Genomic DNA, 18,267 nt, shown 5'->3' with positions numbered 1-18,267 from the left:
TGCTCGGATTGAATAAAACTCCTCAACTGGCCGCGCAGCGTTCTGTGATAATCACAGCGCCCCCCCCCCCGCCTACAAACCCGCTCGGATCAATCACACACACACAGAACATGGAGAAAGCTCTCTCTCTGCTCTCTCTCTCTCTTCTCTCTCTCTCTCTCTCTCTCTCTCTCTCTCTCTCTCTCTCTCTCTCTCTCTCTCTCTCTCTCTCTCTCTCCTCTCTCTTCAGTCAATTCAGTCTGCGGATCTGTTCCGTTAACGTTTAGGGTTTCTTCTGGCTTCAGGTTTCTTCGCTCTGTGTCTCTCTCTCTTACTCACACCACACACACACACACACACACACACCCATACCTTGTGTGGAAATAAAAGAAATAAAAAATAAAAAAGAACCAAAAACAAAAAAAATCACACTGATCATAAAAAAAGAAAGTTAAAAAAAGAAAGTTATATTGAGTATGAAAACTCTTGTTCATTACATTTTACTTCATAATTGCAACCGTATGTGTTGTATTAATTGTTGCAAAACGTTCTATATATAGTTTGTTTGCAACCATGACAACACCATTGATCTGAAGCTTGATGCTGTCATGTAAATAGTTTTCAAATCAGAAATAAATGTAAAAATTTTTGATCAACTCATATCAATTACATGCTTAAATAACATACCGGTTAAAGCCCCGCACATTTCAAGACCACCCGACCCACTTCCTGGTTAAATCTGACCACTTCCGGTTTAAGCCCCGCCCAGTCCGAGTACGGATCCGGATACAGATAATTCATGTTGTAAACAGATACAGATACAGATACAGATACAGATAATGCTGTACTCGCTCATCCCTAGTATTTAGACCTTTTAAAAGTAGAGAAAAAAATAAAAAAAATAACTGATTCAAACTCGTACCTTCTCGAGAAAATGTAAATGTCGCAGCAACCTAACGCGGTGCACCATGAGCCGTATGGTTAATAGATGGGCATGGCTTCATATCAACTCAAACTTCACACAGAGTGTCTCAAAATGAGAGCCAGATCAACTTGTGACCACACTGAATGCAAATAATGCACAAGTTGCTCTTGCTCAGAAATTGTCTTCATTTTTGTTTGATTCCCACAAAGTGTACATCTTGTATGTTTGTCCATGGTAAGCACATTCAAAGCAACCTGAAACTCAAAATGTCCTTTGACAAAAAACGACAAAAAAACACGATTTCACGGAATTCAAACTCCTACCGTTTTGGGAAAATATATAAGTTCCTGCTATCTCATAAATCAAATCTTTAAAACATGAGACAGTCAGATCAACTTGTGACCGCTGTAGCCTTAAGCTACTAACAATAATGTAAATTATATAGGCTGTTTATGTTAGTAGCTTCAACCTTGAAGTTACAGGCTATACTTGATATGTGAAAATATCACAAACCAATTAATTACAAGATGGATATGAAATGGTTACACAAGATAAAGGATAATCAGTTATAGAAAAAACACAATATAAGGCCAGAAGTATATGCTAACCCAAACAGTACACCTCTTTGTGATTATTGGCCATCCCATGTGTTTCCACAGAATTGACAATAATGTCAATTGCAGATGCAGATTAGGTGAGCCCATCAAGCCAAGTTTGCAGTCAATTAACTCGTCAGTACTATCAGTATATAATGCTTTGCACAAGTTACAACAGTGTTGGAAGTAGGGAGAAAACTTTGTTTGAGAAACACGGATAAGGAACGAAAAAGAAAAATGGATCCAAAACTGGTAAACGAAATTATGGACTTGAAAGTTCACAATTTCTTCCTTTTGGGTTTGACTAAACAGCAGAGATACTACATTAAGAGAAGAACTTCAAATTTGTTTTTGACCAGATGGAGTTCTTCACTATATATGTCGGAGACAGCAAGACAAACAGGAGTATCTTGCAAAAGTTGTAGTGTCAGCCAGAAGCAGACACTATTTTTTGACAAATCCACAGCAGCAGCCTGGGGTCACACTGCGGGGTTGAAAAGACAACACGCAGTCATCAGCAGGTATTACTGCCCTGGAATGGAGGCTGACCCGCAAAGGGGTAAGTTAAAACGCCACTCCACTCCACAGCCCCCCCGGACTGTCCTCTTCCTTCCCTCCGACTCTGCAATATTGTTATGCTGTTACTGTTTTACTGTTATATAATACCTCATAGGAAACTGGAATCTGTGCAATTTCATTTCATACAGTGCAATATTTTATATATTAACCTTTCCATTCCATATTGTGCAATATTTATTTATTTAATATTAGTACTTAATCATTTCATTTAATCACTGTGTAAGTTTATTTATTAGTTGTTAACACTTATCTATGTTTACACAATGTGTATTCAAAGCTAATTTATATATGTATACAGTTGCTCTCCGGACTCAGGACGGTGTGCCAGCACTCCCCGCCCCTCTTTTTTTTTCTCTGCACTACCTACACTTTATATCTTTGACTTTATATTTTTGATTTTTGATATTTTATTTTGTGTCAACGCTGTAAAGGGATTGCTTTAATCTCGTTGCACAAGTTCCGTGTACTTGTGTATAATGACAATAAAGGCATTCTATTCTAAAAGGGTCACCCAAAATGACCTCAGTTTATTTACATGACGACCAACTGAACAAATTAATCAAATTGAAGCAATAATTTGATTCTAATAATTGGCTTCAGGTTGGTCAGTGTCCTGATTGCCAGGCAAAGCGTGCCAGTTTAAAGGAAAAAAAAAAACAGTACAACCCAATAGAGGTGAGGTTACTTCTGTAATGAATATCCCATGCAGCTAAATGTGCTTATATGCTCCCTGTAGAGTGTGTGGGTGTTTTTTTTTTTTTTTTTTTAAATGATGTTACTCTTAATCTTTTTAGGTAACTGAGCCATTTGAACTGGTGGGGGTGGACCTTATGAAGCTGACTGTAACTGAGGGTGGTAATCAATACATATGTGTAACTGTTGATTATTTCACAAAGTGGGAAGAAGCCTATCCTCTGAAGGTTAAATCAGCAAAGGAGGTGACCAATTGTATTTTGACCTCAGAGACTGCTTACAGACCAGAGGACAGAGTTCAAAAAACAGGTGAACCCTCATGATAAGCATTGCTTATTTCTTGTTGAGCCTTACTGTCAATGCTGACCTTTTATCTGCAAAGTTAAATTTAAGGTGAATGCCAGGCTCTGTAAATCCCTTGGCATTTAATGGAGCTTCTGTTCCCCAGACCACCCTCAAACTAATGGCTTGGTTGAGAAGCTTAATGGCACTATCCAGCGGTCTGTGCATTGTTAAATTGACCAGTTTACACCTACATAACATGAGTACTATGGATTAAATTGGGGACATAAAATGCCTGATGTTCAATGCAAACATTTTCAGGGCTCCCAACGAACTGGCCAGGAACATGCCAACAAAATGGGACCCGTTCCTCCAGCCAGTGATGTTAGCCTTAGGACTAAAAAACAGCTGACCACACAATACACTCCATATTTTCTGCTGTTTGGAAGGGAGACCAGATACCCATCTGAGGTGCCAGAAAAGTATGAGGTATGTTGTTTTTGTTTTGGAGTAAGTGGTCATAATTGGTTCAGAATATAACTACATGTGGTATGTTGGTACCTTAGGTAACAACAGAGAAAGTGGAGGACGTGTTTGAGTCGCTTGAGCATTGCCAACAAGTGTACCCGAGAGTCCAGCAAAATGTCCTGAAGAGTCAGGAAAAAAATAAGAAAACGCAAGTTGGAAAGGTTTTGAGGACAATTTTAAGGTGGGAGATCTTGTCAGCAACAGAGAAAAGGAAGACAAATGGAGATTGACATGCTTGGTCCATTTAAAATAAGTCAAAATAGGGGGTAAATTGTAGGTTTGGTTGGTCAAACAAACTGTTATGGTACACTGGAGAGGATACAGACATCCACAGGTAAGTGAATAGGCAGAGTTTGTGTAAACAAAAGAGTTAAACAAGTAGGAGTTGAAGTCCGGTTCATGGATGAGCCAGATGATAGTCTTTATTGTGCTGGGGAGTTGTCAGGGTGGATAGGCAGGCTGGTGGACAGGAGCAAAACAGGTAGGATAGTTTTAAGTGATGGCAGGCAGCGAACATAAGCAAACTGTGGTAGATGGAGAACAGGGGCCTGTTGCACGAAACTAGGATAAGGGATTAAGCCGGGATATTCAAGTTATCCTGGATGAATTTAGCTTGGACTCGGTTGTACGAAACCAGATTGAATTAAGCCCAGCCAAGTAACCATGGAGATTTATTCTTTGCGGCTAGCCTGGTCCAGAGCAGGCTAACAGCCAGGCTAAGATTAATCCTGGAGTCTCATGTGTCAAATCAGCTGCCGTCTGATCCCAAATAAACGTGTTTAACAGTTATTCAGCTGTCTTCTGCATGTGTTCTGCTTTATTTTTATTAACATGCATTAGCCTACTTGTCACTATTGTTGTTGCGAGTTTGATTTAAACCCTACTACAGCTGTTTAGATGGTCAGAAATGGTTGCACTGGCACCCTGATGCGGAGTGGGACTTTTCCCGGTGGGACGGTACTATGTCGAGGCTGCCTGGCGTGCGGCCGCTGCCCGGTGCCTGCTGCCCGGTGCCTGCTGCCCGGTGCCTGCTGCCCGGTGCCTGCTATTGCCTGCCAGCAGACTTGCAAGTCGCGTCAGTGTCCACTCTCTCTGTAAAAGTAGAGATGAGCAGCGCAGCGTCCATGGTCTCAGCTTCAGGTTGATACAGGACGCGCTCCGGAGATTAAGTGTGACGATATTAATGTAGTGATATTCTCAGATGATAATAATGGCAGACTGGTCAGAGACCAATACATTCATGATTTCATTTTCTTGTTGCTTGTCCTTCTCTAATGAAGGGTAGTTTGTGTTACTCCTTAATAAGTGGGCCTATTGTTTTTTATTATAGCTTACATTGGTTTCATAACCTTCTCAATAAGTCTCACATCACCGGACTAATAACGTGGCCTATATACAGTACATATGTAGTGTAGTTTACATTCATCACACTGGGAACACCACGATGCTTCTTAATCTTTTTATTTTGGTGCGGTCACTTGTCAGAAGAATAAAAAAACATTAATATTGTTTTACATATGTTCACAGCGTGTATTGAAGTCATTTACTTTTTTTTCTAGTTGTTGTCCCTTTCTGATCTGTATGAACATTAATTGTACAAAGAATTAGATATAGCTTATAGAGATTTGTGCATGGTTGTAAAACATGTTCTCACGTTGTGAATAAGGGTTTGAAATTAAGCCTAAAGTCCGTAGGGTCCATTTCCAGAGGAACATTAGTTCCCTCTGCTCACTTTTGAGGCAAAGTAGATATTTTTAAACCACCACACATTCAGTAGGGTCCGCTATGTTGGGCTTTTTTTCTCCGTTTGATAAGAGCCATATTTCCCTTTTTCCATATTCTTCCCCTCCTCGTTATTTTCCATTAGAAGATGCTGCTCATTGGGTGAAACATTTGGCGCATGCGTCTTCTCATCTCTGCATCAGTAAATCTGTGATCGATAACATGGTCTATCTGAGAAAGCTGTGAACGTGCACTTATCCTGGCTATCTACACCTGGCTTGACATAGCTCCACCTGTTTATCCTGGCTCGGCAAACGTGCAACCGATTAAGCCGCGATGAGCAGATCACACTAAGTCAAGCTGCGCTTTTTCACTTATCCTGGATATCTTTATTCTACTTTCGTGCAACAGGCCCCAGGTCTTAATCAACCATAACAACATATAGACGGTAAATACAACTGAGTGGCCGGCGCAATTTACCAAGTAAGGTAAACTGGCGATGAGTGAGTGAGAGTTGAACCAGGGTTTTTAACATCCAGGGTGATGAGTGATGAGTATCAGGTGGGATGCAGGCGGTGATGAGGCACAGGTGCGATGCACAGCAGGTGGTGACGATCCAGGAGAAGACACACCCACACAACACACAGAGGACAGACAGAAAACAGTAGGGAGAGGAAAAACAAGGGATGAATGTAAAGCAAACCCTAACAACTGTGGCCAACATTAATCAACTGAACCATTTCATAGAGCCAGAAGAGAGGATTCCTGCCAAGCTGAAAAAGGTTAGCAGCTCTCATTTGGCCCACCCCTCTCCTTCACAACCCCAAACACCTGGCATCAACTGGCATGACCCTCTACCAGCCACATCCCCAGGTGAGAGTCCTCGCCATAGTAATGGTACATCCCATTCAGTAATGTGAAATCAAAGTATTATAATGCTCTTTTATATATGACATGTTCTGTATTTCCAGTTCTCCACATTCAGGTATAGGTACCATTCTATTGGCCAAGCTTTTTACAGCTGATTTTAAAAACTTAGCTCCTGGAAGGGAATTGGAGAGTGAGGTGAGTCTTTTATTGTAAGCTGCTTCAAGACTTACTCTTTGAAATTCACATTAATTTCTGTGTAGGTTGTCAATGCGTAGCTGTTGTGGGTGACACAACAGATAACCATGAAGGTGATTGACACCTTTGAAAGGACAGCCATATGGAATAGGACATCAAAGGGGATGAGAACGGTAAGGATTATCATCAATGGTTGCTTTTTAAAATGGTGTTTGGTACAATTATGACATGCAACACTAATTATCACTTGTGGCTTGATGTTACTGAGTGGGATGTGTTGATTGGGGCTGTAAGGACAGGCATTGGACCCTTGTAGTAAGTGCACTCTAAATGCAATTTAATTGTCTATACAACTTTGAGAATCTTGTACATTGAATCTGTAAAAGGTCGTATATCCAAAGGAGGGCAAATCTATTTTTTTGTAGATCCATTTGGAGCCACTCCCTAACAACTTACAGATTGTAGGTAAGCAAATTCAGGTTTTATTGTCATGTTTGTTTCTAATGTGCTTAATGTTACTTTAGGGCATTCATGCGGAAAAATGTCCATATGTCAAGATGGAGGTGTGACACAGTGTCACATCCCCGTCCACAGGATTTTACATCCTGTGGAGTGTTGGTGTGCAAAGTAAGATTACGTGCCTAGCTTTTTATAATTTTATTCTTTTTAAATTTTGTTTTTCCAAAGGAATAAAATTAAACCTATTTTTCAGGTAGCAGAGCTTCTCTTGAATGGGGCCAGCATTGAATTTGATGTTGTGGCAGGCATCAACCTCATGAGGGAAGAAATCGCCAGGAGATTGATGGCTGATTCTGGTAAGAAATAATTAATTTAATATCAACCTCACTTAAACATTTGCCTATACCTAACTCATTGTGAAACTGGAACATCCTCAGACAACCTCGACGAACTCTGCCACTGTTGCGGGGAAATGAACACTGGGGAAAGTGACACCTTAGAGGCACCTGTGGACCACTGGGTAGGAATGTTATTTTTATGGATGATTCATAACTTAGGCAAAATCTAATTTATATAATTTTCTTTCAATTGTTTTAGGTTGAATGCACATCATGCGCCCGGTGGTTCCATTGGCTGTGTGTAGGACGTCCCAACGTGGATGACGACTTTTTGTGTCATGTATGCACATGCCCCTCATGAGTGTTCATGACCTGCTTAACTCACTCATATGACCCAATTAGCACATTTTTGTTTTGTTTTTTGTCAGCAATGGACATTGAGTTTCAGGCTGCTTTGACTGTGCTTATATGGACAAACAAGATGTACACTTTTTTGGAAATAAAAACTTTCTGAGCAACTTGCCTTGTATTGTGTTTTCTGTAACTTATTATCCATAATCTTGTGTAACAATTTCATATCCATCTTATAATTAAGTGGTTTGATATTTTCACATTTCAAGTACAGCCTGTAACTTCAAGGTTGAAGCTACTAACAAATAACCTATATAATTTACATTAATGTTAGAAGCTTAAGGCTACAGTGGTCACAAGTTGATCTGACTGCAACCTGTTTTAAAGATTTAATGTATAAGATAGCTGAGACTTATATATTTCCCCACACTGGTAGGAGTTTGAATCCCGTGGACTCTATTTTTTTTGTCAGAAATGGACATTTTGAGTTTCAGTTTGCTTTGAATGTGTTCACTGTGGACAAACATACAAGATGTACACTTTGTGGGAATTAAACAAAGATTTTCTGAGCAAGAGCAACCTGTGAGTTATTTGCATGCAGTGTGGTCAAAAGTTGATCTGGCTGCGTCCTCATTTTAAGACACTCTGTGTGAAGTTTGAGTTGATATGAAGCCATGCCCATCTATTCACCATACGGCTCATGTTGCACCGCGTTAGGCTGCTGCGATATTTACATTTTCTCAAGAAGGTACAAGTTTGAATCCAAGTTGTTTTTTTCTCTACTTTTAAAAGGGCTAAACACTTTTCCACGTGACATATGTTTACTCAAACAGGCTCTGAAGACGAATAGGTGTACTCAATAAAACGTATTCTAGACATTAACAGGAAGAGCAACGCTGTGTTACTGTTTTCCTTAACAGCAAGCCGCGTTACAAACGCGACTGACAAGTTTTCTTAGACTAGACTTCAAAGTCAAATCAGAGAGGTAACTTATATGTTATGTTAAACATATTAATGACAACTTAAACAGGCATTCACGCGGACAGCTACGTCTTCCCGTTTTCAACAGCTGCCGTCACTATGACAACAACAGACACTTTTGGCTGACGGTCGCCAGTAAACATGGACTCTCATTAAACCTGGAAACCGGTCACGCATCATCTCTCCCTCGTCTCCCTCGTCTCTCACGCAGGCTCCTTTTTTTCCCCCATTTTAACCCGTAACCCAATTAGAATTAAACAAATATCTAACAAACAATTAGAATATTCTTACCTAGTTTATATCCAGGTAAACTACATTCCACAAGTACTGTCTTGTATAACTAACATTCCATATTAGTAAAAGACATAAAACTTAAACAGTATGTTCAATAAAATAATTACATGTCCATTCTCTTTATCCACATAACCCTTACATCATGAACAGGGATTTTAAGTGCATTACTGTAGAATAAACTAACCTTTTAACTTTTAGTACCATATATTTGTAATTTATTAACCATTTAATGTCTTTTTGAACTGAATATAATTATGCATCAACTTAGAATATAGCCCAATTTCCAAGGGCTACATATGATACATATATAATCAGATTGCTCTACGCACAGCTGTGGTTTAAGAGCACCTTGACTCTTCCCACCTCTCCTTCTTAAATAGGAGATAACAGTCTAATCTCTAATGGAAAAATAACAGTCCGTGGAGAAACAATGCTTATCTGTGACAGAGAAATATCGGCAGGGGAAGACAACTTTTTAAACATGGGCGCCGACATACGAGGTGAACTTTGAAGAAGGATTATCCTCGCACTCGTCTCCTTCTCACTCCAAAACGCTTCCAGGTTTTCCTCCCTGTCAGTGTTCGTCCTAATACTTATCAGTTAACGCTGCCGAGCCACCACGCGTGCCTCGCTATCGAATAATAAATAGATTTTCTAAAAACGTTTCACCTCTACACGCTCTTATCAAGCCGCTGGAGAGCTGTGAGGAAGTGGCTGCAGGCCTCTGACGCGGCAGAATCCAGATGATCTCAGCCATTAATTACAATCTTTTTTCTCCCAAAAAAAAACCTGTCGGCATTAAATCCCTCTGATAAGCAGGTAAAGACTTCAATCTGAAAGAGAGTAAAATACGTTGATCATTTGGAGCTCATGTCATGTTCTGTTGATTAAATCTTCAGTTTTATGAAGATGAGGCTCCGTAAATGAAGTGAACACACCTCATGTTGATGACACTGATGTTCAATGTAAAAACAGTTCTTTGTACAAGCATTTAATTTTAATGGAATCAGATCCCTGTGCAGATGCTTGCTGCTGCATTTTAATCAGGAGAAACGTATAATTCATACATATGCAGAATATAAAGTGTACAGAGTCTTTGGAGATTAGACGCCAACGTTATAAATTAATTTGAAAGGTAATTTCTTTGGGGCTTTTCCCTTTATTAGTGACAGTGGTTATAGACGGGAAAGGGGGGGAGAGAGAGATGGAGGATGATACGCAGCAAAGGGCCGCAAGTCGGATTCAAACCCCGGGCAAGACTACAGGACTCAAGCTTACATGGGGCGAACGCTCTTACTGGGTGAGCTAGAGGCCGCCAAGCTATATCCCCCCCTAATGGATTCTAGACACTGGTGGTGAAGGAGCACAAAGACCGGACCGAAGGAGCCAACGGGAGCAGTCTGCCGGAGGAGGACTTAGGGTGTCGTGGGTGACAGTGACTGGAGGTGAAAGGGGAGGAGGGGTGCACACTTTACCTAAAATAACAGCTGACACCAGCAGAGAGAAGAACAGAATTAAAGCAGGGATGCTATGCTGTGATTGGCTCGTGAAATTCATGGCCAATTCTGGTTGGTTTAACTGAAAAGTGAACGCCTCGAAACAGCTGATCAGTTTTAGGAAGCGAGAGAGGTGGGTGAATTTTAGAAGTCTTCCTGAAAGAATTTATCTATATCTATCATTTTCAATTGTACAATTTGAACTGTTATATCTTCAAGCTACTCCACTGTCACCAATACCGTGAGGGATTAGCTAAAGTGTCTTTAATTTACCCCACTGCTCCTCTCCCATTACACACACACACACACACACACACACACCTACATTCTGGCATTACCACTGGAGTCCTATTTGGTTTTTACCTCACACATAGAGACAATAAAGATGTTTTCAGCTCAGCAGGGTCCTTCGTACCATTCTCTCTGCCTTTCCATCTGCAATTGACTTCAGCCTCTTACTTTTTTAGGCTTTGTTTTTTTTTCCATCTTGTTTTCATCCTTGTCTTATTGTCTGCCTTTTGTCTTCTTTTTTGATTTTCAAGTTGGCAGCATAATGTCCTACACTGACTGAATATTGATCAGTGAACTGTATGTTTGCCTGTTTAGTCGAGATAAAACACAGGGAGATTTTACTCTGAATTGATATTTAGCAAACGCATGCTTTGACAGTTGCATGTGGTGTAATAATATTAACTCAGTAATTCAACATAATATCTGTTCTGTGTTTGTATTGTGGTGACAGTTGAGACATTTGTATTAAGCTGCTCTGTAAATTTTGGGACTAATCCTTTTCTTGTTTGGACTCATTGGACACATTTGTTTTTCTCCTGATGTTTGCATGGAGAATTAAGTGTAATTATAAAAATCCAGGTTGGCAGTAGTCTTTCTTTTGCCAGACCTTCCTCCACAGCGCTGTGGAGGAAGGTCCGGAATCCGATGTGATGTGTGAAAGAATCACACGTCACACAGTTTATTCACCCAGTTTGGAGGCAAGAGACAAATATCTCCAAGTAATGAATTAAACATGGCAGCAGGTAAAATATATATTAGTGCTTGCCAGGGAAACATGAATAATGTATTTGCAAATGGGTCCATTTAAACTGAGATTGAGTTTTTCTCTTCTCATTTGTGTTGTGTTCACACAGAGAGGAGCATGGTTGAAGTGGCGCTGACAGCTACAGTTTCATTTCCCGATAACGGGAAGATTTGCCCCTGTTGAAATGAGGGTTTCAGAAAGTATTCCCATCTCTGCAGGATATATATTGGATATATGCAGGATATAGCATGGCTTATTGTAGAAGAAAAGTAATTATCTAACAGTTTTATTCTAATTTTATCTTGATATCGTATTTTCTGCTCACTGATTAAGTTCCTATTATTTTCTCTGAACAACACATTTTTAGTGTCTCCTGTGTAAATAAAGTCTGCTTTTTGTATGGCCCACTGTTAAAACAAAGCATTGTGCTTGGGGGAAGTGTGTGTAAGAATGGTTTTTAAAATTAGGCCCTATGGTCCCACATTTTTTTGGGCATTTTTAGGCCTTTAATGGACAGGACAGCTGAAGTTGTGAAAGGGGAGAGAGCGGGGGAGTGACATGCAGCAAAGGGCCGCAGGCCGGATTCGAACCCGGGCCGGCTGCGTCGAGGAGCGAGCCTCTATACATGGGCATCCGCACAGACCACTGCGCTATCTGGATGCCCCTTTTCCCACATTTTTAAGTTTTTTTTCCAAATACAGGCTATGTTCTAGGGCTATGCAATTCATTTCAATTTCGGCTCCAAACAATCACCAAAATAGTATAATTGAGAAAAAATGATTTTTTTGCCATGTTCTGTTTTGCAAGAACACTCTTATTTTGTCTTCCTAATGACACATGCTTGCACACATCCGAATGCGCACATCTGCCCCTCCCGAAGCCATAACATCTCTTAGTCTATACAGTCAGGGGGGCAAGTTGTGTGCATATCATCTAAGGGGGATAAGCCTCTCCTCTAGCGTAGCTCCCATGGCGCCATTTGAATGCTACAAAGTCATCACCCATCGTTAGCATCCCATTGACTGCCATTCATTTTGGCGCCACTTTGACATTGAATAACTTTACATCTGAAGCGTTTCAAGACTCTATTTGTCTGTTGTTTATTTCTAGAGAAACACAACAATGTATAAAAGAATCCCTTACCTTGTAGCTCACGTTATGGCTCTGTAGCAGACGTTTTTGTAAAAATAGGCTAACGATTGTGTCATAACCACGCGACTTACTGTCGCATAGTCGGCAAATCACCGTATTGTCACTGTTTAGGTTTAACCCTCATGTTGTCCTTTCATTTTAGTCTTAATAATTGCTAATTTATGCTTTTCTAACTCAAACGTGAGGTATAATTTCCTATATATGAGGTTTATTGAACATAAATTCCCCAAATAATTTTGTAAAACTAAAGTTAAGTAAGTGTTACGTAGTGTTAAACGTCAAAAAAGTGACAAACATTGAATCCTTCACTATCCTTCACTGGTCTCCGTCCAGAGAAACGGGGTCTGTTGGTTTATTTCTTTAACTGTCTATGATACCATCCACTGGAATTTAAAAACCAAGCGCGAGTAAAGATGGCCAAAGGAGGGCAGCCACAGCAGCGTTTGGTGGGCCAAAAAGGCAAATCCAACTCTGTTGTCTGGGATCAGTTAACGGTAGCTAACCCTGCGATCGCTCTGCCTCTGCCCCCCCCCGCCCCCCCGCTGTAGTAGACGTTGTATTCGCCCGACCCGCTGTATTCACTAATTAACTAACTAAAACTTTTTAGAGCAGGCCTACTGCCCAAAACCAACATAAAAAAACATAGTGATGTTCCCTCAGCATTTAGTTTAAACTGTATGTAAAATGAGTCAACATGAGTCACATACCATTATTCTAAGGTCCCGTCTATGTGCTGGATTTTTCCTTGGGTAGCTAGTAAATGAGCCCACTGAGGGCGACATTATGGTTCATATTTTAGCACAATGTTTAGTAATGACAGTAGGCTAGTAGTTGTCATAGTGAGTGAAAATGTGATGTGAGTTTCACATGGTGTTATGTATCTGGAATTGTTCATTAGCTGTGTAAAGTTATGTGTGATATCTGTGAAAGCTGAACCAACTCACAATAGTAAAACAGATTTTATTCTGATCCAAAGACTCATACCCTTCACCATACCTAGAGATCATCATCTCTCAATGCAAATCAAACCAGCTATTAAGCTACCTGAAATAAAACCACGCCAATCTCTACGTATGGTGAAGGGTATGTGATGATATGGGGTTATTTTAATTCCAAAGACCAAGGGAACTTTATCAGGATGTATAGTAACCTGGATCCATGAAATAACTATTTTTTTTAAATAAATATGTGCCTGCCTCTATGGGAATGTAACATAGGGGTGTGTGTACTTATGCCCCCTGTATTTTAAGGAAGAACATTTATTTATTTACAACACAATGTTCATTTACATAGACAATTGGTGTCGTTAAAAGGTTGGATTTTCAAAATATCTTTTGAATTTTTTGCATTAAGATCAATTTCCAAAAGATCTTTTTTATTCCTCTTTTTAATCAACTTTAGCATGTGTGTGTAAACTTATTCTAGCCACTGTACCTGGCAAGCTATTGGCCGGTTTAACACAATGACGACAGAGAAGCGACCAGCAGCTTCTTATTTACATTCAATGTAGCAACCACCGAATGGCACCGAAGCGCAGCAACCCGTTGATGCCGATGTCGCTTCTACGTCACCCGGATGGTTGGTCTGATTGGTTGAAGGACTATCCAATTGCGCACAGAGTCATTTGAACTATGCTCGTTGATCACGCCTCTTTTACAGAGAAAATACAGATCAGTCTCCCCAGACCAATAAAATCTATTGAGCTTGGCTTGGTCAGGTCATGGCTAGATTACGGTTTTCCCAGATTGTAGGACATGATGTCTTATAAGCTTGTGTCAAAGAGAGTAGCCAGACCAAGGCTAACCAGATGTATTTAAAAAAAAACTTCTAAACTTTTAAGATGCAAAAATAGTTATCGCCGTTAAGATTGATGAATGATGATTTTGTATTTTTGCCGATGGTTGTAGATTGTCAGTCAGTCAAGTGTGATATCCCCGCCATGCTGAGAGAAGGGCTGAACAGCGGTACAGAGTAGGTGTCTGTAAAGCACGTTGATTAGATCACCCTGCTGTATATATGTTAATTTGGTATGATTATGCTTAATTTAAAGATGAGATACAGCATGTTAAGTTCCAGGTGTGTGTCTTTGGGCGCAGGCTACACACTGGAGTGAGTCCATGCCACTGTAAAGGACCAGGAGGGAAGTAATTATATTGACTAAACTCAGAGTGGATCACATAGGATTGGGGGAATGGGGAAAAGGAATAGTGAAAAGGCGTAGGCTATATGAGCAATCTAACAGTCTGACATGTAGTCTACTGCCAGTGTGGTGTTAATAGAAATTGTCTGAGTCAGGGGATGATTGTAACCCGTTGGAAAACCACACCCGACCTGTCAATCCGCACGTGGACCCTTTCCTACCTGGATGCGGTCTATTTGGAACTGTCCACGGCGCGGATAAATGGTGTCCCAGGGAAGACTCTGGACAGGGGGTGGTGCATCACTGACTCTGTGAGGTCCTCTAAATTAGGCAGGTGTTTTGTCCCTTGCCTTGTGCCTGTCTGTGTGTATCTGTTTCTGTGTGTGTTGTTTTGTCACCCTTCCTCCAATCTTTCCTCTATTTAATTAGGGCCCGAGCGCCGACAGCGGCGAAGGCCCTATTGGAACTAAAGGAATTATTATTATTCTTTATTTTGTCCGGCAAATGAATTGCCTTTTTGGAGGACTAATCATATTCAAAACTCACCAAATTTGGCGGTTGCATCAAGTCTGGTGAAAATTTACGTATTTTAATGGTTTCAGGAATGGGCGCACAAAAATGGCTCACTAGCTGCACCTACAAAATTAAGAAAATTGAGCCCCGGCAGCTCGTTTAACGTAGACTCACGACACTTGGTACACATATGTAGCATGGCAGGGCGGACATAAAACTCCATTGTAGCCCCCCGTAAACCCAACAGGAAGTCCGCCATTTTGTATTGAATGTGCGAAAATTATGCGATTTTGCTAATTTCCACATGTCGTACTTTAACAAACTCCTCCTAGAGCTTTCATCCGATCTACTTCAAACTTGGTGTGTGTCATCTTAACATGTTAACAATGAAAAGTTATTAAAAGAAAAACTTTTGGTCATAGGGCGTGGCCATGGCGGGGCGGCCATTTTGCGTGATTCGCCACCAAAACAGGAAGTGAGTGTAACTTGAGCGTACGTTGACCGATTAGCTCGAAACTTTTCGCGATTCATCAGAGTCTGCCCCTGACGACATATACACGCCGCTATTTGCTCAAAGTCATAGCGCCCCCTAGTGGCAACAGGAAGTAGTTCTAAAAGACAAGGTGCTATACTTTAACGAACTCCTCCTAGAGATTTCATCCAATCAGCTTCAACCTTGGTGTGTATCATCTTAACATGTTGACTATGAAAAGTTATTAAAAGAAAAACTTTTCGTCATACTGTGTGGGCGTGGCATGGCGCCCATTTTGAGTGTTTAGCAATGAAGAATTAAGTGGCTGTAACTACAGTGTACGTTGTCGTATCGGCTTGAAATTTCCAACAAACACCAAGAGTCCAGGCCTGAGGACACCTACAGGCCAATATGGACTTTTGGAGATAGCGCCACCATCTGGCAACAGCAAATATGCCTTATATGACAAACATCCGATTTACATGAAACTTAGAATGTGTGGTCTGCATGTGACACTGAGGCGGCCCCTATATTATGGCCATGCCCCCTTTAATAACATTTGAACCGTTTAACGTAGTCTTGTGTGAGGTGTCATTGAACTCAGCAGAGACTTCCTTTTTTATTGGTGATGTTTGACCCACCCCCCTATGACGCGGCCACGCCCCCTTTCACAGATAATGGCTTGTATGATTTATAGTCTTGTGTGAGGTATCAATGAACTCAGCAGGGAGTTCACTTTTCATTGGCGACGATTTTCAGCATATGAGTGACGCGCAAATGCACGGTCGCAAGGAGAGGCGTCTGCCAGTAACCCCGACTCGCGCAGGTTAGCGAGGGCCCTCCATCGCTGCTTGCAGCTTTAATTAGGGCTCGAGCGCCTACAGCGACGAAGGCCCTATTGGAACTGAAGGAATTATTATTATTATAACCCTAACCCTAAACCCAACCTTCCCGTTGTTGGCCCGAGTCCCGTTATTGCTTTCCTAAACCCAACTGTCTATTGCTTTCCTAAACCTAAACCCTAAACCCTAACCCCCTAACCCTAACCCCCCTAACGCTAGCCCAATTGAAACCATCCTGTTGTTATTTTCCTAAACCCAACCTTCCCGTTGTTGTCCCAAGTCCCGTTATTGCTTTCCTAAACCCAATCGTCTATTGCTTTCCTAAACCTTAACCCTAAAACCTAACCCTAACCCCCTAACCCTAACCCTAGCCCAACCGAAACCATCCTGTTGTTATTTTCCTACACCCAACCTTCCCGTTGTTGTCCCAAGTCCTGTTATTGCTTTCGTAAATCCAACCGTCTATTGCTTTCCTAAATCTCAACCCTAACCCTAACCCCCTAACCCTAGCCCAACCGAAACCATCCTGTTGTTATTTTCCTACACCCAACCTTCCCGTTGTTGTCCCAAGTCCCGTTATTGTTTCGTAAACCCAACCGTCTATTGCTTTCCTGAACCCAACCGTCTATTGCTTTCCTAAACCTCAACCCTAACCCCCTAACCCTAACCCCCTAACCTTAACCCTAGCCCAACCGAAACCATCCTGTTGTTATTTTCCTAAACCCAACCTTCCCGTTGTTGTCCCAAGTCCCGTTATTTCTTTCCTAAACCCAACCGTCTATTACTTTCCTAAACCCTAGCCCCCTAACCCTAACCCCCCTAACCCAACCAAAACCATCCTGTTGTTATTTTCCTAAACCCAACCTTCCCGTTGTTGTCCCAAGTCCCATTATTGCTTTCCTAAACCCTAACCCCTAACCCTAACCCTAATGCTGCTAACCCTAACCCTAACGCTAGCCCAACCAAAACCATCCTGTTGTTATTTTCCTACACCCAACCTTCCCGTTGTCTCAAGTCCCGTTATTGCTTTCCTAAACCCAACCGTCTATTGCTTTCCTAAACCTAAACCCTAACCCCTAACCCTTACCCTAGCCCAACCGAAACCATCCTGTTGTTATTTTCCTACACCTAACCTTCCCGTTGTCTCAAGTCCCGTTATTGCTTTCCTAAACCCAACCGTCTATTACTTTCCTAAACCTAAACCCTAACCTCCCTAACCCCTAACCCTAACCTCCCTAACCCTAGCCCAACCAAAACCATCCTATTGTTATTTTCCTAAACCCAACCTTCCCGTTGTTTTCCAAAGTCCCATTCTTGCTTTCATAAACCCAACCGTCTATTGCTTTCCTAAACCTGAACCTTAACCCTAACCTTAACCCTGTCAGGATGTCTCAATCATGGCTTGGCTGGGGGGTGTGTGTGGTTGATTGTGTTTTGTTTCTTTCTGGTAATTGGGTGGGGCTAGCTCACTCTCCTGACTGACTGATTAGCACACCTGATTCATATCAGCTCTTTCTGTGTTGCTTTATATAGACCTGCAGTTCTCTTCAGTCTTTGCTGGATTGTTACGTTGTATTCATGTGGAGAGGACGTTGGTTCTTGTTTCTTTACCTGCCTGCTACACTAAGAAGGACATTCTGCCTGCTTCTACTGCCTGTTGTCTAGCCTGCCACCCAGTTGTATTACTGGTCCTGACTGCACTGCAATAAACTTTGTAAAAAGACCTTCAATCTTTGTCTGCTTCTGGGTCCTGTTAAACTGCATCTGCCAAACCCTAGCCCAACCAAAACCATCCTGTTATTTTCCTAAACCCAACCTTCCCGT

The sequence above is a fragment of the Etheostoma spectabile genome, chromosome 12 (genome assembly GCF_008692095.1).
Source record: "Etheostoma spectabile isolate EspeVRDwgs_2016 chromosome 12, UIUC_Espe_1.0, whole genome shotgun sequence".
Lineage (NCBI taxonomy): Eukaryota > Metazoa > Chordata > Actinopteri > Perciformes > Percidae > Etheostoma > Etheostoma spectabile.
Note: the sequence above shows the minus strand (reverse complement) of the source record.